Raw genomic sequence first — 14,649 nt, forward strand, 5'->3', positions numbered from 1 at the left:
TAAAGATATTATCCCATACTACCAAATGCAATAAAAATGAGTCAATTCACTTTTATTGATACTCTCACGAGCAATTTAGCAGGTAGTGTTGGTGGTCCCAGCTCCACCTTATTCATATCAACAAACAACAGATAATGCAATAACACACAATCTGATTGTAATGGTAGATGCAGCTTAGAAACACCATACACAGGTGCTTCTTTGGTGGTATTCTCACACGCTTATATGTCCTTAGAATTTCATCTGAGTGCCCCAAGCCTACAATACAATACATGAGTGATAGGTACTGTCATATTATTGTTTAATGAGTTAAGCTTGACACCCTCTAACAGTCACAGATATTTAAGTAACAGCACACTGAGAAAAATTTGTCTCTTAAAACAAAAAAATAAATGAAATCAGGAGATTAGATTTTAAAATTTGCAATAATATCTGCCAACAACAGATCGAAATGTCTCTTACAAAGACTTAATTCTTCAAACAAGTTCATATATTCTCGCCTAATTAGTTTGGGGTTTCCTCTGCTTTGAGTTGAACTTTCACTGTCATGCTAACATCATGTTCTGCAGAAACACTGGAAACCACATATACTCGAATCCAAAAAAGACGATCTTTGCAGCAATAGTAAACATGTTTACAGCCTGGTTCAAAAGCAGCTTTGGTCTAAGTAGCTCATTTCTCTATCAGCACACACTGTATGGGGGGTGAATTTTTTTGTAACACAACGTTGCAGAAGATATTATGCTTATGAGTCATTCAAGGACATGACTGACAGGCAGGAACACTATAGATGTTGGCTAGGAGGCTCCAAGCCTGCTGCCTCTTTACCTCACTCTAGCTCCACAGAAGTTATGTTGAGTTCAGCATTTCCAATATGGCTCCAGCCAAAGATTGGCTTCAAAACAGCGCTTCAGAAACAGATGGGTGACATCACGGATACTAAATCCATTAATTATACAGTCTATGCCTACAACCCCATTTTCCACGTCACTAAATTCACATCTTTCATATTCCAAATATTGATTATTTTTGGCATGGCCGGCCTGTGGCATAGGCAGTATAGGCAAATGCTAGGGGCACCGGCTGCCCATGGGGGGCACTGTTTGCATCCTAAATGAGTGAGGAAGAGAATTTGAAGAGAATAGGAAAAAAGATATTGTTTTATCTAACATAATTTGGGGTTAAATTGCAGAGTGATGCCAGTATGCATTTTCAAGCTTGTGATTCACTTTTGGTTTTAAAAAAAATGGTTTGCAAAGCAGTTTTTGAAGATTATAAATGTTCATGATTTACTTGTTTTTTGTTTTCTTGTTTTTTTTTTCCTTTAAATTTAGGAAGCTGGTATCTTGATTAGATAGAAAATGCAGGCTAGGCTGAAATAAGCATTTTGCTTTTGGTTTTTCAGTCATCACTTAATACATTACTGTTGCTTTGTTGAAAGTGTCTGTACTGTGATAATTACTGTGTTATATAATGACTGGATAATTTGAAATTGTATTTTTTTCCCCCTGCTAAATATCAGTGTTATAACCATTTTATTAATGTTCTTCTAGAGGTAATCTTTATTTTAAAATACAGAAAACGTGTAAAACATAAAGCTGTATGACAGTTGTCTTTGAGTGTATATGTGATGTGATTGTTGGTGGAGTTGATTACAATTTAAGAGGCACCAATTGAAATATTGCCTATGGCACTAAGTCAGTTAGGGCCGGCTCTGATTTTGGGTGTGCACTGTTGTATCCACATTGTCTGTGGCTGAGCCGCTCCAGAACCAGAGCTCCAGTATCACAGTTTCTCTTTCTCAATCCAGCCTCAACCTGCAGTGACTTTTGGATATCCTTCAGAGCTCTTAGTTATTTCAGGAACTGAATTGTATATTATTTTTTGCACACATGGACAGCATTGATATAGTCATGTACAGTTGGGGGGGAAGCATTAGCCTACTAGCAACTTTGAGATTTGTGTTATTTGAGTGAGTGGTCATGTAGAAGTAGAAGAAGAAGAAAAAAGTGAGTGGTTGCTGTGTGCAAAATAATTTGTATTGATGGATTTTTTTCACAGTAAAAACTTGACACATGGAGGATCATATCATCATGAATCACAGCAGCCACTTGTCCCAAAGGCCACCATCCGGAGGGGTGAGCAAAGGAGCGTTTCATGCTAGATTCTGACCACAAGTTATTATTAAACATTATATTTGATCATCATGAGATGATCCATGGATCATCCATGATGGATCCATGAGAGGGCACGTTACAGAATAACAACTGACAGAAAGGTTCACCTTAGTTGACTTCCCGTGAAGATGAAATGTGACAACCCACTCAGGGTTGCAAAGTAGGAAGTATATCACAAAAATCCAGAGTTTTTGACATTTTACTCATATCATTAAATTTTCAGTGACATTACAAATGCACTTTAACGCACATGAGTAAACATGCTGAGCTGAGAGAGGAATTCTGTTGCTGCTGCGTTGGCACGTGAAGCATGTCATCCTCATACAACCAGGATGTTTTAGTGTCTGCCGCTTTGATTTCAAACATTCTTTCTTTAAAGTCTCATATGCTCCAAATCATCGCTGAAAGGCATCTTTAAGGCTTCAAATAACCCATAATGCACCTCTGTTTATTATTGTTCAGAAGCTCACTCTATATACTACAGGCACCAGGCAGCACTGTGCATATTTAAATGGCTAGTCCTTGAGAATAATCTGCTTGTTGAAAGGTTATATTCTGTTACAAATATGCCTTTATGTTTGGTTTGCAGACTTGAAAACTCCAGCAACACTTGTACTGTAAAAAACAAACATTGTTGTCCTTGTATCTGCAGAAAAAATGTGCAGGAATTCAAAAGTGCAGAGCTGAGGTGTCACTTTTACTGAAGCACTCTTTACATACAGACAGAAAAGCAACAAGCCCTGTCAGTCTATCCTCATGTGAAGGTTATCTCTAATCTGCCCTGCTGACATTCAAAGATTTAAAATCGGCTGTTTTTTAATGAATCTCTTATTATTTTAATGTCACTGTTTTCTAGAAAAGTTTGTCATTCTCTCTCTTTTTAAAAAGCTGAATTTTTGACCCTGATGTCAGCCTCTACAGAACTTCAGGAAGAAAACATTCATAGAAAGTGTGTTTGAGCATGCAGTCATATTTAGCCCCGGTCTTTGGCAGGAAGCACAGAGGTGAATCTCCTGGCTTCAGCCATACAGAGTTAATCACATCAATGCAAACCTTTGTCACTGTGCGTGTGTAAGCAAGGTGTGCATGTCTGTTGGTTTGTACAATGATTACTCATGTTCACACATAAGCTGACTCTATATGTGGCTTCACTGACAATAGCACCTTTGCCTGTTTGTATGTGTGGCTGTTTGTTTCGCCATGTTTCTGTGTGTGTTTGAGTGTGTGTGGGAGTGGATTTGGCCCTCGCTCCTCCGTGATTGTGACTTTATTAAAGGTGTTTGTTCAGTGGGATGGCAGAGACACAGAAGAAGCTAAAATGGAAAGCACATAATCTGCATATTATACACATCATGTGTCAAAATATAGAAGAGTGATTTATGCGACAATCCCTACCCATGACATTTGGCTGCTTTATGGTATCAGAATGTAATGATAAATATCATTTATTATAAGCACAGCATAAAATTACCATGAGCTGGTCGCCAAATGTTGCTGAATGGAGGATTTGGTTTTTATCTCTCAATTCTTTCAATCCAGGGAACATTGTAAAAATAACCAGTGAGACATGGGAGCTAATATTAAGCCTTGAAAAGGTTTGAAAATGCTGCTATGAAAGAAAACTGGTTTGAAGAAGTACAAATTTACCAACTTTTACTGCTGTTGACAAACTGGAGATATATTTGGTAATTAAAATATGTTTAAAGGACATTTGGCCATTTTGTGTGTGTGTGTGTTAGTGTGTGTGTGTGTGTGTGTGTGTGTGTGTGTGTGTGTGTGTGTGTGTGTGTGAGTGTGTGATTTCATGGATCACAACACTAACATTTTAAAACAATACTTTTTATTTCTGAACTAATTTAGAAAACTGAAGCACAAATCTAAAAGGAACAAATGTGGGATTACTTTAAAAAACAATGAGGCTGCTCTTTAAGTGTCCCACAGTCCCGTTCTTTTGGTAAAAACTCTGAAACTAATTCATGTTTTGCTTTCTTCAGCTAACTATTTCTCTTAGAGAGCATTTTGAATAGTTCTCTCTCTCACGGTCTTCAGCTGATCACACACCTCAGTAGGATTCTTCCCTCCCTGACATGTACTCTGCTTTTTAAACCCTCTCTCTCTCTGTGGTTATCTGCGGGCCTCCTGCCATACACCTCACATACTGGACGCTCAGGAATGATGGCATGTAATTGAGCTGCTGTAATTTGTAGTGATTGACCCAGAGGGCTGGCTATTAGCAATTGTCAGCTCTAATGATAGATCCCTTTAGCATTACAGAGCCCCGGCTGTCCCCAGTGTCCGCACCCGCTTAACTTGTTATTTATAGATCATGTCAGGCCTGTAATAAACATAAAGCATAAAACTGCAGCTAATGTGCTGCTAATGAAATCTGGACATGAACAACTTTATGAATTGAAATAACTCACAGGACTGTTTCAGTGGCTCTGGAAAGGTTAGCTGTGTGTGTGTGTGTGTGTGTGTGTGTGTGTGTGTGTGTGTGTGTGTGTGTGTGTGTGTGTGTGTGTGTGTGTGTGTGTGTGTGTACAGTACAAAGGAGCTGCCTTGCACAAAGGAGCTGCCTTGCTCCTTTGCAGGAGTTACATTTATATTGTGGTCAGCAGGAGTGGAGTGCTCTGTGCTGGACTCTTTGTGTGTCTTTGGGATAAGTGGTTTGAAAATACTTTATTCAGTCTTTCTTATGACCTCAGTTAACTTCACTTACACCCAAACGGTAACATCCGGCCGCGAGAATTGAAGCCAATGCAGAAGTGTTAAAAACTGCAGTTCATCAAGTGTCCACTTGAGGCTGGCTCCAGAAGTACTGTAAACCACATACACACAAATTCAAAAAAGAAGATCTTTACAGCAGAAATAAACATGTTTACAGCCTGGTACAAAAGACGAGTGTAGTGTAGACTGTATAGCTAATTTCTCGATCGGGATACACTGTATGGGGCGTGGATTTTTTCATAACACGACAATTTCAAAGATATAAAGATTACGAGTTTTCCATTATGAGAGGCACAGCTGACTTGATTGACAGGCGGGAACATTGTAGCTGTTGGCGAGGAGGCTCAAAGCCCACCTCTTTACCCCACACTAGCTTGACAACAGTTACAGTATGTTGAGTTCAGCATTTCCAATATGGCTCCTGCCAGTGATTGGCTTCAAAACAGCGCTTAAGAAACAGATGGGTGACGTCACGGATACTACGTCTATTATTTATACAGTCTATGCTAATATCGCAAGACAGCCATGTAGGATCATTGAAACTCTTCCTTTCAGGTGCTCGTGGCTTTTCTGTTCGAGGAAGTTCATGTATTTAAAACTGAGGACTTCAAGGCGGGATGACTGCTACCTGGTTTAAAGTATATATAGTATATGTTGTGATGTCACCTTTAAAAACATTAAATAAAAGAACGTCCTGAAATCCTTTTAGTTATGTTTACACTATTGAGGAAAAAAAAGACTTTTCCATCATCTGATTTAAAATGTTCTCACAAGTACACATAAGAAAACTTAGAAACAAAGGTAGCTCAAGCTGTTTTCTGTATTTACTTTGTTTCTCCTGTTAATTCATCATAGTCAATACTTTGAAACTAACAAGATTCTTTCTACCAATGTTCATCAGACAGCTAAATGTAACTCGAGATATCTGAATACTTCTAATGCATGGCTGTGTTTTAATCCTTCCCTCTTGGTTCAGTGTTCTACCTTTAAAGGGTGAACTGTAATAGTTTGACATTACTTTGTCTAGCTTTAAATACAAATACTGCATTAACAGTGAAAATAATGTAGCTACAAGTGCAAGTACATATCTACGGAGGCCCTTAGTGGACAAACATTCATTCATTTTATCAACCCCATTTTCCTGTGATGATGAATTTCACTTGTTTTGTGGAGATCTTGACTGATTGAGTTACAAAAGCACAAACTAGCACTGAAATACACTGAAATGCACTGAAACTTACCTCCAGGCAGTCAGGACTCTGAACTCTCTCCCTGTTCTGCCCCCCTCCCCTTGGTGCCCCCTTCACAGATTAAACCCGGACTCCAACACCCCCACACCCCTCAAATCAACACTGAGGTCTGTCATCCTCAGGGCTAAACACATACACTCTCACTTTACCAGACAAACAAGTTGATTCAACTGCACTACAGTCATACAGTTTTTGCACTGTTTCAAACCTACTGTATTTATTAGCTTATTTCTTTTAACTTTAGCTTATCTTTTTCTTGCAAGCTCCATATCTATCCCTTTTCTTCAACGTCTTGTGTGTATCTTTTATGTTTATTTGTTGTACCCAGGGTCTGAGAGACTTTGACTAAGTGTAGGCTGTGGCAGCGTGGCATGTCCTGATCTGGCTTCTTACACTGACCGGACTATCAGACTATTGTTTTGTTTCTCAAATCAACAGAAGAGTATCCCATAATTATAAGAAAACAAGCTTTGTTATCTCGAGAAAACGAGGTAAATACGTTGAGATCTTGAGAAAACAACATAAATTAACTCATTATCGCAGGAGGACTGAGTAAATACAAATGTATGGATGCATTTCTGAGTGGTGCGTCAGTGAATACGATCAGAAAGAGCAGCTTTAATGAGAAAATGAGAGAGAAGTTTTCATTCTGATTAAAAATCAGATAAGATATTTTCTTAATGAGAATTTTAACTTCATTTCAAAATGTTATTTCATCTAAATTATGAATGAAAGTACTTTTTTTAACATTTAACTTTATTTTCCAAATTAAGGTAATAAAGTTTGTGAAGTTCTAAAAGTTTGGCTTCAACCCACAACAATCTAACAGACACTTAAAGTCGTGAATTTATTTGTGACATCCTGATTTTATCTTGAAAATCCTCCTTAATGAATTAGTCTTTAGATTTTAAATTGTGTCCTGACATCCTGACTTTATCATCACAAGCCTGTTAAGAGAAAATCATCCTCTGGTTCCTCTCTTGTCTGGCTCTGCTGTGCTTGCATCTCTCACCTTGTGGCAGTGATTCCAAAACCTGGGTTTATTTTTTTCATATTGTAAATGTGAAATAAGCTAAAAAACAACAACGACACACACACAAAAAGTCACAGATAAAGATCAATGCTTTCCAGGGAAGTTGAGAGCAAAAAAACAAAATGTCTCCTGAGCGGTTCATCCATCCATGAGCTGCATTCAAGGTGAGCATGCTCTCTGGCGGTGTGTGTATTTGAGCGTGTTCGGATGTTGTTCAGATCGGTGTATTTTTCCAGTGCGCACGGTAAAAGCTGCTTGTTTGAGCTGTTGTCCACGCCGTCGTGTATTTACTCTTTGTGGCTGTGTTTACACACACATGCGTTCACTCGTGTGTCCGTGCACGTGTGTGAATGTGTGTGTAAATCTCCTGCTGCCTCGTCCCCCCGCCCCGTCTTATTGCTTTCTTGAAATCCTCTTGATTCGCCCAGTCCCCGAGGCTAGAGCCCCATACACAGCAGATGTTCCACTGAAAAGGCCATGAATGTTTAATCATTTGTGTTATTGATGCCGCCTTTTTGTTTGTTAGCAAGTGTGAGGGACTCTTTAGGGTCTTATGTGTCTATTTTTGCATGTTATGCATCCATTTATGTGTGTGCATGTGGCAAAGAGAGGATCTGAGAAATTCAGAGCCATCAGTCTTTTTCATTTCTTTTTGAAATAAATCTCTTTTACCTCGCATGCCCTGCAATGAATGCATAATGAAGTCTATTAAAAATGTTATTTGGGATCATTATTGAGTGTGCTGTGTCAAATATCACATCAATGCACTCTCACAAAACAAGACAATCTTTTATTTTAGTCAAACAGAAAGTTAAACCCTACTTTCCCCTGATCATGGATGAACAAACCGGGCTCCGTCTCTAAACTGTGATTTGTTGGACTTAAAGCTGCTGTTTTAGTATTTGAGCTGACAGCCAGATTTGATCATAATTAGACAGCATGCCGTGGGCTTTGATTGGCACGGTAATTGGATTGTCATTGGGGCTGAAAAGCTATTATCTTAGGATCATGCCCCATGAAATTTGTTGGAAAAACTTCTGTGGCCGTCATTAAGTCGGCCATCTTGGGGGCCTTCGCAAATGAGCTTTTTTTTCTGCGCAAGAAGAGAGAGCAAGAAGAGAGAGCAAGAAGAAGGGAGGAGGAAAAAAATAAAAAGGTACCTGTGCACCACTGGGACCCTTAGATCCTCCGAATCGCAGGGAAGACAATCTGGGCTCTATTGATTAATGATATTAGCATAGCAGGTAGCGCTAAGTCGAAAAGCGGCGTGCTGGGTTATTGCCCATCGCTCTCGCCCACTCGCCAGTAACGGGGGTGGGGGTGAGCAGGGTGAGGAGGGGTAGGAGGGGGGCAGCGAGTGAAGGAATGGGATAATGAGAGAGAGGTGAGCCTGGAAGGAGTGAAAGGGAGGGGAGCGATGAGAGGAAAAGGGGAAACTGCAGGGTGGCTTTTCATTTGCAATTGTTTATGTAAAGTATCAGGTGCGATGCCCATTTTAGGGGAATAAGTAGCAATACGAGGTAATGAAAATGAGAGCGGAGATGGGAGAAGTGAAATAGGTAGAATTCCTCAAAGCTACGAGGCAATTAAGTCGACTTACACACCTCTGAAAGCTGGAAAACACCAGCAGAGACGCCTGAACTCTCACTTTCTCTCTCTCTCTCAGTTTGATTCTTTGCTCTCCAGGGGTCAGGAGTCAAAGCCAAATCACCTAAATAGCCTCAGACATTTGACTTCATTGATCATTTAACACCACACCCTGACTTTTATTTAACTTTTCAATTAATACTACAACCCAAATAAGTCTTTAAACAGCAACACAAATCCGATTTTCACCCTTTAAATCTACAACAAATGTTTACGGTTTCTCTTTTTAAGTTAACTTTTGGGTTTTTCTGCTTTTTTTAAGAAGATAGGTCAGTTGATTGAGAAATTGGGGAATGACATATCGCCAAGTGCCATGGGATTGGACCTGGACTACCCGCCTGAGGACTAAAGCCTCTCTTCATGAGGCTTACAGTTTAACCACTGAGCCAAACCAGCATCCTTTGATTTCTCTGTTTTTTAAAGGTACACAATCAAAGACACTCATAACACACACTTTTAATTCCCTTTCAAACGTTTGGGTTTAATCTAAACGAGATAAATTACATTTAAAGAAACAATTAACAGGCTTTTAGGTGATTTGATTCATGTATTATAATTTGAGTAAAACACTAAAGGAATTGAGAATCACTTCTTTGAACATTTATTTTCAAACATCCAAAAAACTGAACCATTCTCAGGTTTTTATACGAGTATGACGGTAATGATAAACATGTAGTTTAAAATAATTGAATGTTTGATGCTGAGATGCTGAGTCATGTTACAGGATTTGTAATCAAGTCTTTCCTTAAATGACTTCACTTTGACTTTTATAAAACTGACTTGTTCGTTCATTTAGACTCAAGCCATCTGACTTTCAAGCACATTGCATCCTCTGTAGTTTATCATGTAGCTGACTTCTTACTTTTATCAGCCTGACCTTGTTTGCTACCATAGCTCTGTGGACTAAAATAAAAGTCAGCATTGATAATGTTCTTCTGAAGGCAGAAGTTCCATCTTACTGCTTTTTGTTATATTTTTGGATCATCTTTAAAATGGCAAAATAAAACATATAGAGGCAAACAAAGTAAGTCACAAAGATAGCATACTTTCTGCAAAGACTCATCTCAGTGTGAAAAATAGGCTGAAGGAGGATGTCAGGAAAATTTCTAGTCCAAGCACCTTTTTCCTTTTTAAGCTGTATAAATTAAATTGAAGCAGAAGCATTCACAAACAGAAACAGAGGATTTCAAAGACAAACAAAACTGTGGCAACAGAATTTAATAACAGTAGTAACACAAGTTATTCAATACACAGTACAAAATATATTAAAGTTTAGCCCTTTCTTGTTCTTCTCCATTTCTCTCTCTCTCTCTCTCTCTCAAACACACACACAAACACACACACTCACACACTCCCTCTCTCTCATAGTTAATGTATAGTGAGTGGTTTGTTTTATCAGATTGTAACCCTGACAGTGTGAGCAGGACACCAACATGAATCAGAGCGGTGTCTTATCTCCTCCTGAAATAGTCCTGCGCTGTAACAACCCACTCACTATATATTGTTGTTCTATTTATTACATGGTTACTTACTTCATGAATCAATAACTGTACACTAAATATAGATTTACCAATCAGAATCAAATGTTTGACAGAGCCATGTAGTCATCATTGTTCTGTGAACAGCAGTAGAGTTAACTCTACATTACTGCCAACCTGCTTACTCAGCACTTAAAGGTCCAATGAGGAGTTTTTGGCTGGTTATGAAACAGATTGAAATGAAGTTTTTTTTATGACCCTCAAAATCAAAGTAGACCACCAGCAACAAGACTTTTGTAATTTTTCATGTCTGGACATGCTGCAAGGGGATAAGTGCCAGATAAGATGATTGACAGCAGAACAGAAATATTATGTACACATGTGCAGGACAAGATCAGCAGAGATAACAGGTATGTCTTTGTCCACAGGGTGCGCCAAAACCAACACCAACACCAACACCAACACAAATAGAAAGTCCGTCACAGTTTTGAGGACTTGTACATGACTTGGTATTTCGAAGCGGCGTCCAAATCCATTTTTTAAAAAATTTTAAACGATCAACCCAAACTCTCAGGCTGAATCTGATTCAGCTGAACATTCCTCCTCATGTGTCTGTGTTTATATCTCTGTTTGTGTGAGCGTGTGCATATGCTCCTGTCTGCACGCCTCAGGCTAACACCTCCCAAATTGACTTCCCACCCCTCAAGGCCAATTCCAGCGCTGTAAACCCTCGGGGGGCCAAGAGGTGACTACACGGCAGAACTACACACAGCTCCCAGAGAGAAAAATGATGATATTAATGTGCTCAAATACAACAGTGTGTCATGTATTAGAGAGCGTTATGTTATGGTTGCTCTTACTTCAAACTGAGGGGGACTGAATGTGTGTGTGAGTGTTTGAGTGTGTGTGTGTGCATATTTTGCAAATGTACTGCCTCTGGTTTATGATACAACACAATATTTTGCATACGTGAATGTGTGGTTTATGCAAGATAACAGATGTAGCTGTACATCATGTGTGAAAGGTGCAATACAGCGGGAAAATGTTTTGTTCTGTTGATAGCAGCTCTCTCTCTCTCTGTGCTCCCTCTCTCTCTTTCATTGTGTCTGTGGGTGAAAGTTTGCATGCAGGCACTGTTGATCATGGCCTATCAAGTGTCATCTGATTTGCATTCAGTGGACGCGTCATTATTCACAACATTTGATGTCCACAAAAACACATTAGACCTCTCTGTTTCGGTGCCGAGTGGCGTTGGCCGCGACCGCCCAGACATCATTTGTGCGCCCAAATAGTCCAAATGTAAATTGATATGTAAGAAAATGCCCCATTAACTTTTTCATTAATGGTTATAATGCATTCTGAGTGTCATCCGCAGGGCGGTGCGCTTCCCTGAGCAAGGCCACGCACACATGTGCCACACACACAAACAGCACAGAGGCACACAGAGAGGTTCACACACAGGCGTGCAAATACACAACCGCACATTTCTAATTCATTCAGGAAATACTGACGCACACTGAGGAGGATCTACACACATTTACAGACTTCACACACATCCAAGCACAGATACTGTGTATGATTTAAACTTAAAGGAGGTAAAACAATCTTTTTTATTCCATTTCAATTTAATTGGACCTTTACCAATCCATACTGCCAGATGTATTCACAGCTGTTTGAACAGACACCATGGAGCTCCTGTCAGCTTTATTTCTTTTCCATTTCCCAGCGTTGTGACAGACATTTCTGAGTGTAAAATCACTCTCTTTTAATGCACACATATGGTATTAGAAAGTCCACTGTCAGGTTGTCATGAGACTGATCAAAATGCAGTTGATGCTTTACGTTCTGCCTTCTCTAATGCACTTAACTAAAGCAGGAGGTAGAACTGCTCAGGACATTAGCAGCTTGCTTTGACTTGTAATTTTCTTTTTGATAGCTCTCTTATTCAAACTTTATCTTTGATAAGACGTCATTTGTCTGTTTTTCTTTTCATTCCTCGTAAATACCATTAAGTAAACAAAGGCATGTCCACATTAAACAGCTTCTAAACTGAAAACTTAGCAAGTGTTTATGTTTTACTTCTATTAAATGTCTAACTAGACTTTATAGCAAATAAGAAAATAAAATAAAGAACATTTGTGTGTCTCATCTGAATTCCATACCTAATTATATATCAACAAATTAAATATTTTTCTAGATATCATACAAATAAGTTGCATGAAAAAGTCTAAAAAAAAATACAACTCACACCACAAAAGCGTACATGTCATGCTAATACAAAGAGAGTATAAATATCATCAAGTTTTCAAAAACACAACTATGAAAAATGCCATTGTATCAAGACATATAGACATGGTATACATACATACATACATACATACATACATACATACATACATACATACATACATACATACATACACATAAACAAATATATAAGTATAAACATGATGATCTAATTGTAGAACTAAAATTATGCCATTTGTCTCAGTTAAAAATGAAGAAAGAAATAGATATGTAGGCCCTGTGCTGATCTCTAAATCTGTCAGTTGGATGGTGGCTCTGGTTGTGGACATACCTTAGATTTGTTTTCAGTCACAGAAACAAACTCTGATGAAAGCAGCAGCTTTGAGGGCCATGTTCATTTTTTCCCCTGACTGTTAGCATTTTGTCGGTCTATTTGGGTTTGCCAAGACGTTACCGCCTGTGACACCATATAGAGGTGTCACATGTCTGTACCAGGTGATAACCATTTTCTTAAAATCTGCATCATTACCCCGCCTCAGCTGTGGGTTAACTCTGCATGATTTGAAACACTTCATTCTGGATGTTCACTGTGTCTTTCCTGGCCAGTACCTGTCTTTTTGCTCCTTTTTGGTCTCCACCATCCTCCCAGGATGTTTAGCTGCTGTATGCACAACCTCCATGGCCCCCAACTAGTGAGTCTCTCTGCTGTTGGATGTTTGACAGGAAGGAGACAAATAGCTGCCTGCTGGAAACAAGTTTTATGGCATCAGAAAAGCAGAACAGAGAGATTAACCCTTGGATGCATGACCTACCAATACCTACACTCTTCCATGAGTGGGGTCAAAAATGACCCCAATTAGAATCAATGCGTTTTTGCAATAAACTTAAGAAATTTCTTTAATTTTGGTTAAAGTTGATGATTTTTATTATATTTTGATCAACAAAAGAGTGATTTCATTTTTGACATGTTCATTTATTCCTTTTTATTCACATTTCATTACAAAACAATCAATCAAAAATCAAAAAATGTCAAAATGTAGTGCAAGTGCCTCAGGAATCCTGGTTGGCCTCCTAGCAGCCATGATACTCTAAATGAGAAAAAATGAAAGGGGCAATGTTGAATGGCACACAAAACTATGAATCATTATGTAGCTGTGTAAGTAAGTCTGTGCATTTATATGCATGTAAATGCACGCATGCACACGCACGCAAGCACACATCATTGAATAATCAATAATCATAAAAAAGGCTACCTAACAGGTTAGCTTTTATTACAATGATGTTATAAATATAGTAAGAGTCTCTACACAACAAATACAGTAATACATTACAGTACTAAAATTGCTTTGTAGTAAGCTAACTTTGTAGTTGGTAGTAAGCTAACTAGCTAACAATAAAGTAGGAGGATTTGATGACAATAATACTAATACTCTATCACAGAAAAGTCATGAATGTGGAAATTAAGTTCATAAATGAAGATAATACTTACATGTATGTTGCTGTGTAATCCATTACAGAGCTAAAATTACTTTGTAGTAAGCTAACTTTGTAGTTGGTAGTAAGCTAACTAGCTAACGACAAAGTAGACGGATTTGATGACAATAATACTAATACTCTATCACAGAAAAGTCATGAATGTGGAAATTAAGTTCATAAATGAAGATAATACTTACATGTATGTTGCTGTGTAATACATTACAGTGCTAAAATTACTTTGTAGTAAGCTAACTTTGTAGTTGGTAGTAAGCTAACTAGCTAACAACAAAGCAGGATAATGTAATGAAAATAATACTAATACTCTATCACAGAAAAGTCATAAATGTGGAAATTAAGTCCATAAATGAAGATAATACTTACATGTTGCTGTGTAAAAATGACCTCCTGGGTGGTGAGACTGCAGCATCAGATGTGTAAGTGCAACAGTAAATGTATACTGACAATCACAGTTGATAAGTATCAAAGGTTCCTAGAGTTAAGCCCTGAGATTCCATAGGAAATGTTTGGGGTCATTTTTGACCCCGCTCATGGAAAAGTGGGGTAGTGATACAAAAGCTGCAATTTCTTAAAATGTATGACATTTTTTTTTAAAA

This window comes from Notolabrus celidotus, chromosome 4 (assembly GCF_009762535.1).
Source record: "Notolabrus celidotus isolate fNotCel1 chromosome 4, fNotCel1.pri, whole genome shotgun sequence".
Taxonomy (NCBI): Eukaryota; Metazoa; Chordata; class Actinopteri; order Labriformes; family Labridae; genus Notolabrus; species Notolabrus celidotus.